Source organism: Apostichopus japonicus, chromosome 20 (assembly GCF_037975245.1).
Source record: "Apostichopus japonicus isolate 1M-3 chromosome 20, ASM3797524v1, whole genome shotgun sequence".
NCBI classification, from domain to species: Eukaryota; Metazoa; Echinodermata; class Holothuroidea; order Aspidochirotida; family Stichopodidae; genus Apostichopus; species Apostichopus japonicus.
In genome coordinates, this window is record NC_092580.1 from 3677826 (window position 1) to 3701271 (window position 23446).

The 23446-nt window shown below is 35.1% G+C and overlaps 1 protein-coding gene across 2 annotated transcripts in view; it reads left to right on the forward strand.

Annotated features, from left to right (window-relative positions):
* Positions 1–23446, forward strand: part of LOC139961986 (uncharacterized) — a 103163-nt gene that overhangs the window by 38436 nt on the left and 41281 nt on the right. For both annotated transcript variants that reach the window (XM_071961757.1, XM_071961754.1), the window contains exon 2: positions 17693–17751. The gene's annotated coding sequence lies outside the window, so the exon portion shown is untranslated. The remainder of the gene's footprint in view (positions 1–17692; positions 17752–23446) is intronic.

Here is a 23446-nt window from a genome sequence, read left to right on the forward strand (position 1 = left end):
TTGTATATTTACATATCTCTTATAATATTGGAGAAAAATGATCCTTTCAGCAGCTGAGGTTAAAGAATTGAATTCTTATAGGCTACACACAACGTTCGTTCTGTTCCTCATATTCAACAGAAAACCTAATGTGAAAAGATTGGACTTAATCCTTTGAAATGGCATATTTTTTCACACTTTATAGGCGTACTACAAATTTTGATGGACAAATGGTTTTGAATTTAAAATGCATGTGCTCTGTTGTGATTTGAACGCGAATTGCTTCATTTTTTTAAATAATTTTTGAAACAATGGATTAACATAATCAGTATAAAGCTTGCAATCAGGAGCTGCTGACATAATCAATTTATACCCTTAGAGGAAAATTCCAGAGATTTAGCATATTTTAAAGGAGAATAATTGAAAACCGTAATATATAGATATATGGAAATATTACTATTATCACGCAAGCTGTTTTCTTGCAAGGTCTGTAACATCTTAAGACTAAACTTATATTCCAAAGACATCCTTTAAGTAAGATATATGTAATAAACTCCATCTATGACGTATCATACCAGGTTACAACTCCATTTGATTTTTTTTTTGTCGCAAGCGGGAGGAAGCAAGGGATTATTGTTAATTACTACCATAACATTTCACTCACGTATAGCCTATACTTGAACGCACAGACAAAAAAATAACCAGCAAATGTTTTATAACACTGGCTTTTCAATTTTGGAAGTATATAACGTGAGTAATTTGAAACGTGCTGGGTAAATCTTTCGCCATTGTCGTAAATTATTGATAAACTATATACTGCCTATTTTACAGCCCCTGTTAAGACCTAAAATTGCGTCATATATTTGTCATATATTTACAATATAAATTTCCCTTCGTGATATGGTTCGTAATAGCTTACCCGGGATTTATTTGAGATATATTTCTTTATCAGTCAGTACACAAGGATCCTGAAAGTTTAATTCAAAAATTTATGCCTGCTCATGAATTCTTCCGTTTCTGTTTATTAAACAAAACATATTTCTTTTGATTAATACTTCCGCCCAGCGGTATCAGGTATACACGTATATGTATATTGTAATGAACTATACATAAATTCATTGCTGTCTGAGTGTATATCGATAACACGAGCATTGTATAACTAAGATTACTATATATACATAAGGCATAAATGTGGGGAGATTTTCACACCTATATGCAATAAATTACTTACAGATATAAGATGGCAGACGGGAGGGGAGGGGCGGGGAGGGGAGGGGTGGACCAGGGAAAGGAGTCCAAAATTCTTAAAACGATAGTCCAGACCAATTTTTTTTATAACTCATGAAAGGAGCCCGCGTGAAAAAAATTTAGTTATATTTCTCGGGCAAGTCGTTACAGCCCCCCAAATCAAATTGGGCTCCTACGCCTATGCTACTAAGGCTACTAACTAAGTGTGGTATTCCCCTTCCACAAATAAAAGAACATTTTTATGAAGATTGATATTTATTGATTCTTTCTTTATCAATATTATCAATCTTATAATTTGCATATTAAAACAACAAAATGAATGTACAATGAATATTGATTATCAAGATGATACTTGTGTTGCTTCCTCCATTCTCCTTTCTTTTCATTTACTTTGAAAAATTCCACCCAAGTGGCCTCAGATTTTACCTCAAGGGATAAAATGTCCCAAGGTTTGGAGAGAATAGAAACAATTCTCTCGATTTTATACGTTTTGAAATTATATCCTCTCGCTTAAAAGTATCACATAACAAAGAAAGTAAAATCTATATCTCATTTTTGAAACCAAACCACAGAAATGTGATAATAAAAGAAGAAAAAACTAAGAGATTGACATTAAAGACGATTTTCGGTTAGTTCTAGTATATTTGCTAAATTAATCTTGCAAATATTTCAAGTTTCTAGTATGATGTATAGATATATTAGTTTTTAGTTGACGAGTCCGTGAAATACTTTATTACATGGCTAAGGATATACAGGTAGTGTAATGTATTTTAACCGTGCACACTCAGTGGCTGATCCATATTTCTCGGAAGATGATACGGGAGATGAGCATCGCTACATATTGAAATTAATATTTATCGAAATACCGAAGCGTGCCATTTTCCATCTTGCACCTTTCTTTCTTTCTTTTTGCAAAATTTATTTTTGGCAGATAATTTGAGACGATTTCGGGTAGCGTCCCTGATTCGTATCTCCTGCAACTTAAGTAAGTAAGTCAACTTTACATATCTGCGGTGAGCAACACAATGAATGATAACAAATACAAAGAAAAGCATTGATAATATACAACAGTTATATGTAGTCTAAACAAAATATACACTAACTAGCTCCAACAGCGCAAATAAGTGGAACGGCCCACCCCCCACCACCCTACCCCGTGAAGTTCTTGTTGTGAATGCTAATGGCAGTGCCTATAAACGAAGACCGATGTCTATTTGTGTGTGACGTCAGCGACCTCAATCTACCGCTACGAGCAATGATACGGCTGGTTAGATGATTAAGCCATATTAACAGTTTTTTATACAAATGCTTAAGTAACGTACGCTCGGCTAACTTTTATCATTGCTTTTGAAAAGTTGTGAATCCGAAATATGCCAAATGATTTATACATATGCAGTGAAATAATTGTAATAAAGATAATAACTTGTTCACTCCCCTCAAAAATTGAAAAAAAAATCGCTCTTTAAACAGTGACGTGTTCACATTGTAACTCAGAGGAAGTACATAACAAACATATTCCTATCAGGGACCCCGACAGATGTTTGGTATTATCAAAGGGGTGGGGCAGTGGTCAGACCAATGTCCAGTGGTGGTGAGTCCGCCTGTGTCCGCACCACGTCAGAGTGAAAATCATTGTTGTGATAATTATCCTGTTGAGTGTGACTTAGCCCACTGGCCCTCCGGTGTCGGGGGCCCCGTGCTTGGTTTGATCTTTTTTTACTTAAAAAATTAAACTGTTCCTGAGGAACATTGAATTTATTTCGTAAGTGATCATGGTTAGATATGAAGCATATCAACCCACTATTGTGGTTTAGTTTTTTTTCTGTGTATTTCGATTACTTGTTTGCATCATCGTCATCATCGTCGTCATCGTCATCATCGTCATCATCGTCGTCGCCATCGTCGTCGTCATCGTCGTCATCGTCGTCATCGTCGTCTTCATCGTCATCATCATCGTCATTATCGCATCATCATCGTCATCGTCATCATCGTCGTCATCATCATCATCATCATCATCATCATCATCATCATCATCATCATCATCATCATCATCATCATCATCATCATCATCATCATCATCATCATCATCATCATCATCATCATCATCATCATCATCATCATCATCATCATCATCATCATCATCATCATCATCATCATCATCATCATCATCATCATCATCATCATCATCATCATCATCATCATCATCATCATCATCATCATCATCATCATCATCATCATCATCATCATCATCATCATCATCATCATCATCATCATCATCATCATCTATTTTTTGTGGGATATAATGTGTATATATATACCACTATAACCTAACTTGATTGAATCGATTTAACTTGTTTTACTATTTTCACTATTGTTCATCTTCAGTGGATGAAATCGCGTCACATTTTCGGCAATCGATGGTTACTGTTATATGCATTTCTCTTAACGTATGAATTGAACCCTCTCATGTATCGCACACCCTGTTTTCAATAGATTTCCCTCCTACTGTAAGTAACAACTGAAAAAACAAATTTCTATGTCCTACCTTGCTTTGGGGAATTGAAATAGGGCAGCCATATATTCCGTTTTCTATTTCAACTCTATGGATATTTCCAAACGTAAAGGTTTCTCAAAATGCCCCAAGCTTAGGTCTATTGTTTCCACTCTCAAGATGCGATAAGAGGAAGAAAATGTTGATTCGGATCTTTAAGAAGTGGAACATGAAGAAAAGAGGTCAGCTTTTCCAAGCATTTCCTTCAAGGGAAAATATAAAAATGGAGGTTGGGGGGGGGGGCAGTACGTGACAAGTTCTTCAAAGACACAAATATATTGCACGTTATTCGTAAACGTCTCTTTCCTTACACTTTACATATGACTTTTAAGGATATAATCTGTAAACGTTTACGCCATAAAAATGGAACATTGTAAAAGTGTGGGGTGTATGGGGTAAGGCGTGTATAGATAAGGCGGGATATTGGGAGGGGGAACTGTGGGGTGAGGGGATGGATTTGGTACAATGGACATAGGGTGGGTAAAGGAGGGTGGGACTGGGACGGATTGAGATGGCGTAATGGTTAAGGGATAGGATGAAGATCTGCAATGCCAAGACTCCTTTAAGTAAGTAAAAGAGTCACATTAATGCGGATATTATGATATTATATGAATTTATGTAGGATACTGTAGTAAAAAAGGCATTAAAATGAAACTTCAAAAGAAATCTCAATACACTTTGGAATGCTTCCTTGCCTTGTGTTTAATAAGACTTTATTTAAATTTGTAAAACCAATACTTTCTCTGTGAGCAAGTGATAAATTGTAAAATTATATAGCGAACATACATTTTCAAAGGTAATTTTAGTGAGTTGTACTACTTTAAACCACTTATCAAATTTCATTACCGTTAGATACGACATGAACACACAGATTCACAGATAGAAGCAAACACAGACTCAAAATCCCGTCATTAATTCTCTGATTATACGTATTCTCTGGAATGCATGCGTATAAACGTATACAGTGTGTACGTTTTATACAAACGCATGTTCTGATTGTTTTATACGATAACAAAATTGTTAATAGAGAAGTGTATGTTGTATACTGTGCATTATATGACTGATTAATAAAAGTGTACCACCATTGTAATGATCTATGATTCTCTGTCTAAAATATGTAAACGATAGCAATTAATATTTGATATTACACATCTGAAATAGAAATAACACATCACATGTTATTTTTGTATCCATATTGATGTTTTGTGAACAGTTTTTGTGTGCACTCTTCGTGTACTAAATAGATACTTATTTTACATACCATTGCATATTGCGTAGATACGTACAAGCTGCAAATTCTCCATCGGTCACACTACTTTGGAAACTACACATTATCTTTATATTTCCGTACGCTATGTACGCATGTCAGGCCCGTACGCAGTAAGGGTGGGGTAGGGGCGAGCGGCAGCCATTTCAAGGTTCACATTTTCCTTGGTATAGAGAATGGTCATTCGTGTTGCAGGGGGAGGGGTGGGGAATGGGGGTTAGAGTATACTGCGTCAATTGTCGCAAAAAAACTTGATGTAATTTACAAATTAATAAAAACAGCACCACGTTGCATATTAGCACCATTATACACCTTACAATATACACAATGTACATCTCACCCAGGACGACGTTAAAGAAAAGGTACCAACCACATCTTCAATAACTGCACCACCTTAATTGAATTAATTCGCTCTGGCAATAATTCGTACAATCCCTATATTTGTTTATGATGCTACAGTACTTCATATTTCGCTCTTCCTCCCTCCCAGCCCAGCCCCCCCCCCACCTCCTCTCGCCAACCCTTATCTCCCTTCTTCCCCTCTCCCATAGAGCAAGCATTTCATAGATCAACATTTCAGCTTTAACAAACGGAGAATAACTATCGTGACATCATAGATTCCTTTAAAACTGATTGGCTCATGTGACCTGCCTTTTTTTCGGAATATTAGAAGGTTCTGAGATTCGATAAAACTGCCACCCAAAAATGGAAATTATCGATTTGATACTTAATACATCTTATTTAACTTAATTCAGGATGGATTGATGACTCTATTCCCATAAATGCCGGCGGCAAACTCTGCTATTTGGTAATAAAGAACTACTACAACAGAAATAATATAAAAAAACCCGGGAAGTAACAGAAATTCTTTTGTGGGTGTGTCCAATAATTTTTAAATTAAGCGTCAGACATTTCCGTTATGATAATTAGCTGTGTATTAGTCACATATGCCAGATGACGTCACAGAGCCAGAAGGCAAGGAGACTTGAAGGAGAAAGATAGATTAAAAAGAAAAGAAAAGAAAATTATCAAATATTGTTTACATTTCATGTGACATTAGTATTCCTTCTATACCACGAAAAAGAGTAATTTCCCGCTTCGGCAGTGATTTAAGAACCTGCATGTGTTAGTTATAATATCGACATTGGCTCATATAAATAGTGTTGATTTTTACCTTCAACATTTTACTATCGCCTTTTTTTAATGTTTCTCTTCGGAGCGCTCCGTGAAATTAAAACTAACAATCCTTAGATTGATATGCCAGGGTATCAAGTACTAATTAGATTACACCTACGTGATACCAAAAATCTATATAACAAAAAAAAGAAAAAGTCTCTTGGACGTTATAAGCTCTGGTTGAGGAAAAAATCCCTGTCATTGAACCCAGAGCTATAATCATCTGCATTGGACGCCAAATTTTATTACTCCTCGTCGTAATTTCTTTTGAGAGGGTAAAATTTCACAAGTTTTTTTTTCTCCCCGCGTTACGTATATATATATATACTAATGAGATTTTCTGATCAATCTACCGGATAAAGCCTCATTATACAGTGTGTTCTCATGCAGTTGATGTATATATTGTGACCATGTTTTCATTACTGTATGGATGCAAAGCTTTTCAATATGGTAATCACATTAGCTAGTAGTTTTCGAACTGTAAGAAAGAACATTTCAAGTTCAACAACCATAGTCAAACGAACGAATGTTGATTTTTACCCCGTAACGGTAGCTCAGAAATGTGTTGGGATAACACAATGCACAGGAGTTACAATGTACTCAAATTTGTCCTTTATAATGATCCGTGCGGTGGGCGGAGCGTTGGGAGTGCATGGTTATGATAGCGTCAAACAAATTGTGCGATCCCACACAATCGCACTGACGTATATTCTAGTTAATCCTCGGGTTAGGTTTCTTGTTTATTATTTACCTGCAAAGATGTTTATTCCGACTGTGTGTTTGATGACGTAAATGTATAGAGTAATATCAAACGGCAGTTCCTCCTACAGGACACAAGAAACATGTCTTTTATATTTGTGTGGATTTTTTAAGGTGCAATTTCGTGATTCCTACATAAGAGACCAATTGAATTGGCGTAGATTTGTGATAGATTACTAGAACCGAAGGTCGGTGTATATTCCTGAAAGATAGAAAAGCTAGAGCAACCTTGCCTGCCCCCTCCCCTCCCCCTGGGGTCAATGACACACGTGACAGGAACCCTCAAGTTTGTTTGTATGTATGTATGTATGTATAGTGATCTTCCCGCAAGCAGGAACTCGCGAAAGAAGCCACGGAGGCTTATAGACTCGCAAGCTGACCGAAGCCAATCTCTCGGCACACATCCATTTAACGTCCATGTCGGGAAGTTGTTATTGAACAACACCCTTGCCAGACGACACACATTGCTTTCGGCGTGGAATCGAACCGGGGATCTCATGACTGGGAGACGCCGGCGTTAACCACTAGGCTATACACTCCGCCTAACCACTAGGCTATACACTCCGCCTAACCACTAGGCTATACACTCCGCCTAACCACTAGGCTATACACTCCGCCTAACCACTAGGCTATACACTCCGCCTAACCACTAGGCTATACACTCCGTTTATGACCTGAACAGTGTTCTTTTTTATAAAAGCAATAAAAAACTCCATTATCAAGTTACGTCATATAAAAAAGTACTATTTCTTGTTAATGAAAACGTAGGCTACAATAGTGCACCATTTTTAGGAAAACAGTAGCTGATGAGCCGTGGGTCACAGGGCAATATCCCCTCCCTCCCTCCCCCAACCCCACCCTCCCTTCAATTCTGTGACAACGGTGAAACCTTCCCCTCCAATTACCAGTGTCCCTTTTTCGTTAATGGAAAGTAACATATCATATTTCAGTTCTGTAATATTAAAAAATGTTTTTCATCGTTCTCCCCTTTCACATCCCTGTAAATCCAGTCTTCCATCGCCCTGACCGCAAGGCAGACAAAAAAAAACTTATCAGGGGTTGGAGAACGATTTGGAGAACTCAGTTGCTATAGCACATTCATTTCTCAAGTCACCTTGGTCTCATCCCGGCACTCCAGAGCTTTCCTTACTCTTTCCAAAATATACTAAGCAAACCAGTGACGTACACAGAGTTTAAAGGAGCAAAGGGAGCGGACGGGGGATGGGGGGTGGTCTAAAATCCCCCGAATGATTAGCGTAGGGACAGGAGTCGTTCAGGGAAGATACAGAGGCAGATACTATGTAGGAGGCGGTGTGGCCTGGTATTGAAGCTGAGTTCATGTAGGGAAAGTGGTGCATTATGGGGCATATTTAGACTATAAATCTAGTGTTTTATATCAGGTAAAAACGCAAGAAATGGTCTTATATACTTTCTCGAATAAATGTCAACATTTTCCCGTCCGAACGTTTTTCTCCGTGTGACGATGGAGGTGAGGGCATGCCTCCACAACTCTTGCGCACGTCACTGCAACAAACTGACGAAATCCCAACAACAGGAAACTCTTTCATTATTTATCACGAATTCTTATTTTACCAAGAGCTCTATACTTCGTCTTTGGAAAATTCCTTCCCACTCGGTTTTCTCGGTTGCATTTTATTGAAGAAAAACATTGATGCTCTTCTGGTACTAAAATTACAACCAAAGGACCAATTTTTTTTTCTTTTTGTGTCTTCGGCAACATTTTACTCAACGTTGTTGGTTAGATACAGACCCATGCAGTGTTGGGTAAAACATTTTTCAGTGTACAGTCTGTGTCTTGTGTATAAGATGCTCAAAGACAGTTGTGGTGATCGAATGTCGATTCCTTTAGGTTATATGACACTTATACTGCATCGGTCTCAATATTTAATGTAACAGACCATGATCCCGTATATTTTGGATTCTTTTTATTTCACTTCAGGGATTTATATGTCCAAACAAACAGTATTGTACTAGAAATTTACAGAAACTGTTCGATAGAGTTTCGGGGTATCAGCGATCTCAGGGCAAAACACTGCTTTGATATTTTACTGCTCTGCAAACAACACACAGAGAACACAGTTACTACTGTAAATCTTAAAGTTTTGTAACAAAGTAAAAACTAGATTGTACTTTAAATCGGTAGCATGTGCTATTATAGGATTACAGTAAGAACTTAGGATATGTTTAATCCCAACATATCCAGCTGTTGAGAATTGCTGGGATTACATATATCCTCAGTTATTACAGTAATCCTAATAGCACATGCTACCGATTTACCATATATAGCACGATCCAGTTTTTATACTGTGGTACAAAACTTTAGGATTAACATTATAGTTATGTACTGTAATCTCTGTGTGAATCGGCTGCTGCAAAACATGCGATAATTAATGAACTATGCACAGAACAGAGCAAAACAAAAAAGTTAATGATACTACACTCTCATAAAACATAACACGTAAACAAAGAAAAGACTACGCAACACCACGACGAACAACTTTAGCATGTAGCCTCAATATTATGAACGTAGACAGTTATTACCTCATCAGTGAAGGACTTTAGCTATTTCTTCTTCTTTTTCTTTCTGCATCTTCTTCTTCTTGGTTTGGTTTAGACCTGCTCCTAGTGGCGCCGGATCCACCCAAGAGACTTTCTGTCTTCTTTTGTTTTTATTCTTTTTCGTTAGGGATGTTTAAAAAATTTGATTCGACTTTCATTGATGATCCTGGGAGATTTAATTTCGTTTTATTTTATCGTGGTTTATTTTTTGTTTTTTCTTATATCATGAGGGGGCTTTCTTTTACAAGTTTTCACAAGTAGGGTTTTCTAATTTCCGTTTCATCTGTCGTTTTCCCCCTTTTTCTACATTGAAGCTATTTTAATAAGATTTTATTTAAGATAGCCTTGTCACCCACAAGGGACAGATAGTTTAATTAACTTGGCTCAATCTCATCAAACTCTACATTGAATGACAACAAAGCACTTAAGCTTCAAGTATTTAGCACAGATCATTTTCTCATTTCACGCGTCTTATACAAGTCGATGCTACTGTGTTTCTTGAAACAACATAAGAAACATCGCCTTGGCGTATTCCCTGGGAGCGTATGGTTGAGAGGAAGGTTTTCTATCTGCATCCGAAGAGAGAAGATGCTCGCTGACTGCTTTAGATTCAAGAGAAACAAAAACTAGAAGAATGTTCCGCGGCCAAAAAATAAAAAGAAAGGAAAAAAGAAAATCAGAGTAGACACTAAAAGGCAAAGAAACAAAGATCTCTTTGCTAATGACTGCCTGAAACAATAAGCAATCAATGATCAATGAGATACTATACGAGACACGCGGAGGATTCTAAATGCTGAAGAACTTACTTAAATGCAAATAGCAAAAGAAACTTGCATCATTATATACGTATACATCATATATGATGTTTATATAGCCTATATATATATATATATATACATATACATATATATATATATATATATATATATATATATATATATATATATATATATATATATATATATATATATCATATTTAATTATTTATAAAGGCAGGCGATGATGACTGAGTAAAGGTCGTAAGTATATAGTGCCAATGTGTTTACAAAGATTACATCAAACTGTCGGTTAATTGCATATTTTGGGAGAACGCGCAAATGGAATCTATTTAATGGAAATGGGATACATACAACAGACCTTTTTATAGTTGTATTATCTGCTCTGATGTTTCATTTGTCTAATATCTGTTTAAATAAATTTATGCATATTATCGGTAAATATGATTGGGCTGTCCTCACGCCTGTATTGTAATTGATGTATGTTGTAATGTCAGAGTGGACTTGATATTAGTCTGTATTTTAATAAAAACCCACAATATAAATTTATATTTAGTGGAAAACATGTGAATACATATGGCTTCAGAGTAAATAATGACGTCACCATAACGCCGAATAAGATATATATTTCTTACAAGCGACCTGCAGGAAGCCAAGCAATTCAACAATTGAATCTGAGGTACATTAAAAACACTTGACAACGTATCACTTTTCATCAGAAGGCCTTTGGAGACACACTTGTTCCTTCAAAATTACGTCGCAGAGGACTTTTTCTTGTGATCCATTTCTTGAAAGTAAACTTTTTATCTGGCAAAAATACGTTTTGGCCAAATTCCCTGAAGTGAAGATAGGAATAAAGATAGCCTATACTTTAATTTGCATAAAGTCTTCAACGGTCTGCTATGAATATTTCCCACGCTGCGTAGTGTCACATTTCCTATACCATCGGAATAGCTCTTAAACTTTCGAATTGTTCCCGATATATCGATATTGTATGTATATAATGTATGTATTTTAGATCATTCTGCAAGCAGGAACTCGCGAAGAAGCCATCATTGGCTTATCAAAGCTGCAAGCTGACCGAAGTCAGTCACTTAGATTCATAATTAACGTCAATGATTATGAATTGTCAACAACTCTGTAACTGGACGACATACATTAATCTTGGAGTGACTCGAACTCGAATATTGAATTCTACTAGCTGTAGAAATTTACATAACGCCATGTCTTCATTAATCCCAAATTGTATACATTATCAATTTAAAAATTATACCCTTTTAGCTACATTTTGATCTGAGTATTTTCAGCGCCCCGCTTCTCAAATTTAAAATAAATTAAACTACACATTATTTGTTAATAAACGCTAGAATAGTGAAATTCACATTGTATTTTTTTTGGCCGAATTTTTTTTTGAGGTTTGCCTACCTCAAATGAAAGTCACGTGTCTCATTGCCCCTCGAAGCATGCACCCATCCGCTACCGCCCCCCCCCACCCCATCCACTCCAGATTGAAACCTATTTCGAATAACTCAACTTGTGACCAATTCCCCATGAGAAATAAGATTTCGTTTACTGCCTATAATGTACATTAGTTAGTTTATGTAACTGTCCTTTAGTCAGTCTATATATTGATGGTCACTTATTTAGCATTACATTTCCCAAAATGTCCCCCGTAGCCGTTATTTTCGTCATGTAGCAAAACAAAATGAAGCCGTCAATAATAATGACCTATACATTAACAATTTCACAATCTCTCAAAGAAACTAAAATATCCGTGGCATATATATTCTGCTATGAAGTGATGGAGTGGGACAGTACGAGGTTTTTTGTTGTTAATAGGGCAAGTAGGAAATTGATCTCGCAGCACATCAAAGACCTATTCGATGTTGTTGTGGTTTATCCTATTACAGGGGGAGGGGGGGGGTGTGGGGAAGGAAATGTCATTGCTATTTATATACTTGAATGATAAGCCAACAAGCCAACTGGGTATATTTAGAATTAAGGTTATAAATTACAAAACAAGAAACGACCGGGTTTCTATTTCATCAACTCATAATTATTACGCAAGTAGCTGTTTTATGTAATTACTTATATAATTAGGTATAGGTTAAACCTACTTACGAGACACAAACTGTGCATTGGTGATGTGAGTAAAGCTCACAAGACGACAGCTTATATATTGAGAATTAGGTTTAAAAAAAAGAAGGAAGCAACAATTTATTTTGCTCTGGGCAACTATATGATCTATTGTTATTAATGCAATTAACGCGTTTATATTGACCAAATGTCAATATGTTTTCATATTTTAAATGATCATGCTAGACCTATTTAGTCAATATAAATGATGTGTCAATGATAACGATGCATTTTTATAATCTACTTCATAAAATTTCTGCAAAATGAATCGATATTTATGTTTTGAATTTGGATATTTAAACAGAATTTTGCAACAGCTTTAACTTCATCAGTTATAATGAGCTGTTGGTAATAATTTTCTTAACAGTCAGACAATAGGATTAAAATAGTCATTTTTGGTGGATGTAGGATTTTTAAGACTGCATTTCAATGACGTTCTTGGCAAGCCAAAATGGTCAATAATCTATCGATTAAAAGGGGTTATCGGTAGATAACAACTGCGCTATACGTTGAAGAAGAGGTTTTTTGAACGACTTACCAAGTTGTTTCGGAAAACCATGCATGCTTCGGTTGTCAACAGATAGCTGAAGAGAACAATCATTGATTTCGCTTTGTTTTAACTCTGACATTAGGTTGACGCATGCATGTGCAATTAGCGTAAAACGATAGAGAAGGTTCCATGAAAAAACCTAAAGCACCCGTTAAATTGTTACATAAAGTTGATGTTAAGTATTTACAGTTTGCAATAAGTAAGTACCCACTTTAACGTTTGGTGTACTTGCTATAAGTAGCTATTCACTTCAGAGTTTGTTATAAGTATTTGCTAGAAGTAAATACTCATTTTAGATCTTGTTATAAGTACTTGCTATAAATGTAAGTATTCACTTTAGAGCTTGTTATATAAGTATTTGCTATTTAAGCAAGTTCTCACTTAAGAGCTTGTTATATAAGTGTTTGATGTAGGCCCTACGAGGTAGTCCTCACATTAGAGTTTGTTATAAGTTCTACGTACTTGCCAGTATAGTATACGTATACTTAAATCTGTATTTTGCATTGCGCTATAATATAGTTCTGCACGACCAATCCATGTACAGTGTAAATACATACACAACATTTTTATATACGCCTCAATTTAAACTTAGAAATCTATGAGATATAACCACTTGTATATGCTCATTTCAATACTATATCAATCGTTTGATGTTACGTTTATACGGTATACCGTGCATCGGTTTCATAACATGCCACTATATAGGTCTTTGGCAAATTCAAGATGAAATGCAGAGGTAATCAAGCTAAGAGTATTATCAAGGAGGCTTATACCGTGCACGCATGCTCAGGTATATGTCTCTTCCCAGTAATAGGGTTACTGAAATGTAATTAGTGCTGTAATATAATGACAATCAAATTGTACTCCAACAATAAGAAATTGCGTCAAGGCTAGACGTATATACGGTATGTCGTAAAGATAATGCATGAACCAGATAGGAAACCCTATTTCTCTACATATATTTTGTTGTAATATACATATTAAAAATATAACCACCACAGTAAGTGTTCTTTGGTTTTCGTTGGTTCTCTGCTTAGATGTGTTGTGGTTTTATGCAATGAGTGAATTCTAAACTAAACTAGAGTGCTATAGATAGGACTGAAGTGTGTGTTCTTCCTGATATTTAATATAGATGAAACTAAAGTATGTCATATTTTTGTATGACATTGCTGTGGAAATTTTCAAGTTTCGCCAATTATTAAATCCTGTATACAGAGTTTATCATATATTCCACAAAATTATTACTTGTTCAGTTAACAGTTTATAACAAAAAAACACAAATTTCATGAATCTATAATGAGAGGAATTTTACCATTTTGCTGCAAAAAGATTATGTTTAACAATTGTCACCGATTAAACAATTTGCAACAAAAATTGATAAATTGATTAATTAATATATTTCACCAGTTTTACCTTTTACAAAGAAAAATGATAAATTACGCTCAGGGAACCACAATTGCAACAATGTGTAGAAAAATGATAAATTGATCAATTAAAAATCTCGTCATTTGAACAAGTTTGCCACAAAATGATTCACAATGCTCGCATCAGAATACCATCATTTCAACATGTTTGTAGCAAATTGATGAACAACAGCTTGTCATTTTGACGGCACCTTAACGTTTCCCATATATTATTAGTCATTAGTATGCAGCAAGCCTGTGAATAGCATATTTTATTTGTTTTCCTGTATTTTGAGCTCATTATTTGTCATATAATTTGTTTCTTTCTTGAGAAGAGCAAAGATATAATGGCTAGAACGAGATTCGAACCAGTGAACATCACAGTAACCAGCCCTGTGTTCTACAAACTGAGCTACCCAGATATCAGTTGGTGACGATCCTTGTGTAACGTTTAACCAGAGATCACACCCCAATCTTCAGTTCATTTATTTATTTTTATCTTCCAAAATATACCATTACATAAGAATCTATAGCATCATATATATATATATATATATATATATATATATATATATATATATATATATATATATATATATATATATATATATATATATATATATATATATATATATATATATATATATATATATATATATATATATATATATATATATATATATATATATATATATATATATATATATATATATATATATATATATATATATATATACATATACATATACATATATATATATATATATATATATATATATATATATATATATATATATATATATATATATATATATATATATATATATATATATATATATATATATACAACACATGACTACATCACATACACAACGATACCGGTATACTTTACAGACTTCACACAAAAAAACGGGGCAAAATAATGAAGAACTGGAAATAAAAACTGGCGTGAACATGATGTGGTCAAAGGTGTGAAGTAATCAGTGTGTCGTATATACTATGTTTTATAGGGCTATGTTATTTTCATTTCTATTAAACGCTTCTTTAGAAGATCTGTGGTAGGCGTACTTTTACCGCCATAAAAACTTCTTACCAAAGGTGTTTCAGACACACTTAGAGTGTGTGAAATTAATCAATTCAAAGTAAGTTTGAGGCGTTTTGAATGTGGTAACATCCACTCTCGTTTTTATCGTCATCTATGGATCACATGTTTAAAGTAGCTTGCTGGGTTGTTATTAGGAGTGTTTTTGTCTTTTTTATAGAAATCTCGTTTTACTGTTCCCGCCTGTTTCCACTTGTTTAGTAATAAATCTGGTTGTTGATATAGCCTATATTGCGTATGAGCAAACGGCTGCAAAGTAGACTACTTTTCCTCTCAAAACACAAATTTTGGCAATAGTGTATACCATTGTAGGTATAGTTAATATTCCTTCATTATCGTTTTATGTTAATTAGGATGTAGAAAACGTTTTTCTATATATATTTTTATTTTTTATTTTGATAAAGGACTTTATTTTTATGTAGGAATTAATTATTCCTGATACTTGTGTTTAGCGTAACAACCCTCCAGGGATGGTAATTAATTCAGATTTGCTGTACGAGCAAAACGGCGCGAGTATTAGTACAGGGAACCCCCCTCCCCCCCCCCCCCCCCCACGTATGGCTACCAGTACAAGGCTCTCGGCGGGAAACGAGTACTTAATTTTGTCCTAATATCTATACTAGATTTTCTAAATGATTTTCGACTTCGAGTATAAATCCACGCGGGCGAGTATTGGAGTACACAGGTAATTATTAGCTAGACTATGAGTACGAGACTCACAACATGTATGTCTCTTAACATTGTGGAGCTGTTAAAGGGATGTATGACACATGAGTACGGGAAAACAAAGTTACAATATGTCTTTTGTATATTGAGGGAATGGACATTGACTGCAGTATATAAGGTTTCTCACGTATTTGCATTTGCATGTGAGCAATGCTTTGGTTCCACTCTTTCCTTCCGTATAGTTATACGAGTCATTTGTGATGTTAATGAGTGTTGAAAGGATATAACTATCCAAGCAATTACAACTTTATTACAAATATTCCGGATTGTTCGTTGACATTTTGATATCGTTAATCAAAGCACGGCTGATTTCTTTTCTAACGTATATAGTCTATACTGTGGCAATTCCCAGAGCTTCCAGTGTATAACTTATAATAGATATCGGTTGGGTACAACGTAGAAAAGGGTAATAATCGTTTAGGAAAACCGTCGTAGATTAGAAATTTAACGTTTTCGGTTTAAGATTAAGGTTACCTTCCCCAACCCCGCCACCCCCATTCCTTGCCCTTGTGCCTACTTCTCTTTAACGTCAGTGTCAATATTGAATATAGCATACTGATACGCAGTATTGAGAACGTCACACACGTTGGAAGTATATCAATCCTGGTGTTGCCAATAACGTAGTGTTCAAGTTGCCTTTAATTTAGGCTTAGTGTTTAATGGTGAATTCATATGTCCAAGATGAAGCCGTAGAATGCGCGTTATAAAATAGGTTTTCAGGAAGAGACCATCGCCTTACCTCTATACACTCCTCAAGAAAGAAAAAAAAATGAAGAAATAAAGCTCTCAAGAATCACGAGCTAAAGGTTGAATCAACTGTTCAAGAATCGACAAAATAATTAGATGAGGCGTTACGGAGAAAAAGTAGGGTTTCGGCTCTCAGGTAGTCAAGGTTGAATAAAAGCCAACGGAAAGATTTAAGAACCCCACACTTACAGGGTTTAATGACTCACATGTAGACAACGTGTTCTGATACATGCACACTTGGTGACTTATGGGCAGAAAACATAAACAAACAACAACAGCAACAACGGGGACATGCACTTCTATAAGCTAGTCAAGCTTGTATAGAAAGGTCGGGGGGGGGGGGTGACGTGTAGAAGGGGGGGGGGGGGGGTGATGAAGGATCACAAACTTAGAAATGACTTCAAAAACACAAGGGATCATGTGCAATTGGTGAACACGTCGTAATCAATAGGGTGATATTCATTCTACGGAAGTTGAGATTTCTGACAGCATATGACAGGCCTCAGGAATCAAAGTGCTATTGGGGTTCAAGAATCACTACACTAAAGAATGTGCTTTCAATACTGACCTTCAAGACATCACCCTAACCAACCCCTCACGTATATTACACACTATTCCCTTTAAATATTGTTTTTTTTTTCTTCACACATCTCATTATATAATACCCTTTTTTATTTTCATATTTGTCTCAGGTGTTGAAAAGAAATACATATCCATGAAGACAAAAGGGGACTATCAAGTACTCGAGAAGGTAAACTAATTTTTTATGACATTTTTATTCCAAACAATCATGCGAGAATAAATGTATGTATGTACGCATGCTTTTTAGATCCTCCTGCAAGCAGGAACTCGCGAAGAAGCCATCATTGGCTTATCAAATCCGCAAGCTGACCGAAGTCAGTCCCTTAGATTCATATTTAACGTCCATGATTATGAAATGCCAATTGGCAACAACTTTGTAACTAGACGACATACATTAATCTTGGAGTGACTCGAACCGGGACCTTATGATTGAAAGGTACCGGCGTTAACCACTGAGCTAACACTCCTCAATTGATATGTACGATATGTACGAATCAATAATTGATATATACGAAACGCGTACATGTTTTTATCCTATATATGTTATACACTTTGAATTTTCCATCAACCCCTCTAGCCGAGTGTATGGAGGCCCCTGTGTAGTATTGACATATATCATCTAACCTCAAGCTATGGCGTCGGTTGCACTTTTAACAGTACATTGTTAGCAATTATCAGAGACAAAAACAAAAAGCAGGAAACTTGAGTCACTTTTTCGTTTCTTTGTACTTTTTCTCTTGTTCCTTAGCGATTTAGTTATGTGTATATACCTATATGTGTATTCCATGTACATACGGAGTCTCTAAGCGTTGTTCTTTGAACCACTTGATAATAGATATAAATGTATACAAATATGTAACCAATCTTGTTACGATGTTCATATAGTCAGAAGACTATATAGATACATGAATGTGTGTTTACATAGTTCTGCTTCCTTTGAACCACGTGTTATATAGATCTATGTGGACACATATGGAGTTTTTCTTGTTCACAATTATGATACGAAAATCTATATTGATGCACATTTATATTTATATAGAAGATATATATATATATTTATATATATATATATATATATATATATACATATATATATATATATATATATATATATATATTTATTTATTTATAGATACACATAAGTATATACAGAGGTAACCGTCGTTTGAATCTAGCGATGTATAGATATATTTGTGTATATATCTTTTGAGGGGACTTTCCGCATCATGATACAGTTTTTATCGTAAAGACATATAATAAAAAAGAATCATAATAATTTAGGGAAACTGTATGACTGTTCCTAGCAACAGCAACAGCAGTTAGCAATGCCATCATTTCCATAAAGGTTAAAGATGTCTTTGCTTCTTTTTCTCAAATCATTATACCACTGAGGAAGATAATATATACTTACAGGCCAGTCTTGTATATTGATGAAACTTCTAAATAGGGAGAACCCATGGCTACAGTTACTACTAAATCTTCCAAAATGCATCCTATTTCAAGGATAGATCCACAACGATATTATCGTAAAAGAAAAGTACAGCTATTAAAGGCCATCTATCGTGATGACGTCACATTCCACCTACTGTGAACCACTTGCTATAGAACAACGGTGCCAATTATACATTCAAAACAACTATATCTAGAGTTAGGAACAAAAAATTGAGATGGGGGTTTCCCACTAACAATGTAGAATATAGTTTTCTGTTCTATGTAATTGTAATGTACATTATCTGATCCTGCAATATCCCTTGAAAGAAAGAAGATGCTACTAGCAGATAATGTGACTCTTCTGAGAAAGATATCACGTGTTTTTTTTTCTATTTAAATTTCATGTAAGGACCAGCAATTTGAGAATGTACGGCTTCGTTAACGATTTTACATTATATGTGATGCGAAACAATAATAACATAACATAACGGTATAGACAAGTGTATATAAACGAAATATGATTGTTGCTTCATTAAGTTTAGTCAATTAACTTTCTTTCGTAGCAAAATGAACTTGTGATTTTAACTTTGATCAACTGTCATCATGTTTTAACAAAAGATGACAGATTTGATGAAAATTTAGAAAACAAGAAAGAAAAGAAAATTCCGAACATCAAAATTCTTCTAGATTTGATCAATTACATGTTTGCTCTAAAAAAAAAGAAGGATAGGTTTGAACATATCGTAGGCAAAAAAAAAACCCAACTAAACTCGGTTATAGAATGCTCTGTTATACTGCAGAAGAATCGGTTTTCGTAATGTAACCGATGTGTATTTTCACTTTGTGTGTTATTTGGAGCAAACACGATTCCAGGCGAAGCGAGTACAGTGTAAAATTGTGCATGTTTGATGACTTCCGACGTATGCAGACTGCAGTATGTATATATATGTGTGTGTTCGTAGAGCTGGATACTTTACTGAGCGATAAGCATACACTACATTAAGTAACTGTACAGAGTTACATGCATGATTGCATTATCTCAGTGTGCAGAAGTGAAGTGTCTCTGGTTGAGTAATACTCCACACGGAGAGAGGAGCATATAGAGGGGGGGGGGGGATCGGAAAGGAGTACGTGAAGGAGCGAAGAAAGGTGGGTTGATGGGTAAGGAGTGGGTAAGGAGTGGGTTCTCGTGCTTATTTGCTTTGCTTCAGACTTTCCTTTTAAAGAAATTAGACACTCTTTTTGTTTGTCTTTTCTCCGTTAGCTTCATGTTATCCGCTGGATAATATCAATCACGTGTACAAACTTCTTCTTATAGAAAAGGGCACCTTGAGAGGTCTGGTATTAAATTGGTCGATTCGATATCGATGTGGTCATGTTTTGGGTAGACTCAAAACCACAGACATCGTGAGAGGCTAATTGACTCTGCTTCGTATAATCATTCAGGAGAGTCACGTGACAGTGACCGTACAGTATATATAGTATATTCATGATGGTTTTTAAATCCCACGGATACCCAGTATCTATAATATGCAACATGACGTCATCAAAAGAAACGTTGGGCGAAATTTCAAACCCATGGTAAGATTGATAATAACCAATATAACAAACCATTGTACTCAAATCAATAACATTTAATAAGTCATTTGAGGGGGACAGAATGAAGCAAGAATCTGGTCATACGAGTCCTGCTGAATAGATTCTTCTGTATCACGTACCCATCACATGTACAACACATATACACGTACCCACCACGTACCCAACTCATACACACGTACCCATCACATATACATATACATCACATATACATACACAAGCCACTATTAGACATAGCGAACATTGCGCATTAAGACGTTCTTATACATTATCTCGTGTCTTTACTCTTCCTCTTCGCCTCTCTCCTTTCTGTTTTTTTCTTTGCCAAATTTTCCCTTTTACTGATCTTTCTTTGCATTGTGAATCTTCCTTTATGTCGAACACGTATACAGTCTTTAAACCAACGAAACGTGATAATCTCACTATTTTGTGACATTTTGCAGCCTCTGAATCCTGACGACATCTTCACTTAAACGACGTTTGTACGATGTGTTACGTAAACATATAGCTAAAAGCATATGAAAACAAGTGTTAATTGAAAAAAAGCAAACATACAATAGGTCTATTTGTGACAAAGCGTGTAGGCTTATATAATGTTTAGTGTACGAAGTAATAGGGCAAGAAACTACACACGGTATAAAACATACATGACGAAGCAAAGGTTCTTACGTTATATGTATATCTGCTTGTGGCATGTAACAGAGGCGGCATATGATATAGTACAAAGTTGATGTGTGTTTGTAGTAGTGAGATTATTTTATGTCATATGGAACGTACGTTATTTTGTGTAATGATACAATCCATTTTAGCAAATGAAATTTGTATTATGTGTAGGCCTATAGGGAGCATTATATTATGTGGAATAACCATTCATATTTCACAGAATGAATTTTTTTATTAGAATACACTATTTCATGTACAACGAAACCTATTCTTTCATGTAACGTCACCACATTAAACATTACTTTAAACATTATATTATGTACATGAAATACTCATTTACAGTGAAATATTCTCCCTGCGTTCATGTATCATTGGAAATTCCAAGTCATACTAAATACAGCGAAATTAAACACCATGTAGTTAAGTGGAGATAGACAAAATGTAGTATAAAACTCATTACAATGCATTTATGCAGCATTGATACAATCTATTTTGTGGCACATTATATATCATGTGGATGAAATATTCTGTTATATGGAATGAAACCGTTACATACTTTGCAAACTGTGTCAAACTGTTTCATTTGAACATTCAATTATATGGAATGATTTTTTTTTTCGTATAATGAATTATACTGTACAGTATACAGTGTAGGTTGAAATATTATACTTACATTGCAATGAAATATAGCTAAAAATGAAATTCTATGAAAACAGTAAGAGATCAAATAATGTATCTTTTGTTAAGAAACTGTTTCATTCCGCACAAAGGCAGGTGGTTCCTGTGTTCAGTGAATGCAAAATATTCTTCTATATCGACATGATTAAACTTCAGGAAAACTGCAGTTCTTCATGGCTATATGAAACACTCTTACGTTCTATTAGGCCTAAAATGTTTTACGAGATAAACGAAACGTCATCGAGCAATGCCATTAAATGACGGTCAAGGACAAAACGTGTTTTGAAACATCGAACAAGCATTGATGACTTGAAGAAAGAATCTGAAAAACTTTCCTCTCCCATAGTATAGATTCATTGCTATCATCAGCAGATATGGTCCATTGATTTACGGCCAATCTTCCGTTACAGCAGTTTGACGGGAGACGTTGTGATATGTCGTTCGTTGTAAAAAATTAAATGTTGTGCAAAGACAGAGGGTGTTTTTTTTTACTCTTGATGTTTCCATTTCGACCATATTTCACGGCTTGCTGATGGATCATAAACTTAAGATATCCGACAGTTTCATTCGACGGAGTGCATCAAAAGTGGTATATATCAAATTCACATCGTATAACAACGGAAACCAATGAGACACATGTACTGTAGCGATGTGGATAGTTTATAATCCAACGGAGACGAACTATTGGTTAAGTTTGTGGTAAATTGTGGGAGAATGAGTACCTTTTCCTTGTCATTCGAGATTACATTTTGATTTGGAAAATACCTTGATAAGCCTATTTCCCCAGTATAGTGTTAAAATGGTGCGTTAAACAGGTACAAGCATATATTTGTATCGTTGTTAGCAGTGAAGTTGTAATAAGAGTTCCTTCAGCAGAATCATAACGGTTGCAGATCTATATATGTCTTCACAAACAGAACAGGACTTAGTGAAGTAACACTGTATTTTCATACCAAACACGTTTTTAAGAGGGAATTGTTGAGAGTGTTGTTCACAATGAGAAAAATTCCCTTCTTTTTCCTAAATAGAAATACGTACGTGTAAAGTTAGTTGTTATTACTTGAAAAAAAGCAAATAATGCGTAGCAATTAAGGAGTTACTTCATGAAAATTTAGATTTGTATACTGCAACGACTTAATAATGGTAAATACTGCAAACCTCGTATAACATTTCACTTTGGTTTTTCAGAGGGTGTTACAAGAATGTTTCTACAAGAGGAAGTGCATGGGCAATACGCGCGCACAGCCGATCCAGTCGTTTACATTTGTATACGCTATCGCTCAAAATATTGTAATTAACAAAATAGCTTGCTTACTGTTAACCTTGCTAATTTATACCAGTTAAAACTTTGAAAGCGAAGAAAGTTCATAGACTGTATTCTATTTGAAAAACTTGGAATTGCGTGGAGGGTTAGAGTCTTTTTTTTTTTTTGTATTGTAGGTTAATTAGTACTTTCCTTTCGGCAATTTTTGCAAATTTTATATTTTGAGGTAATA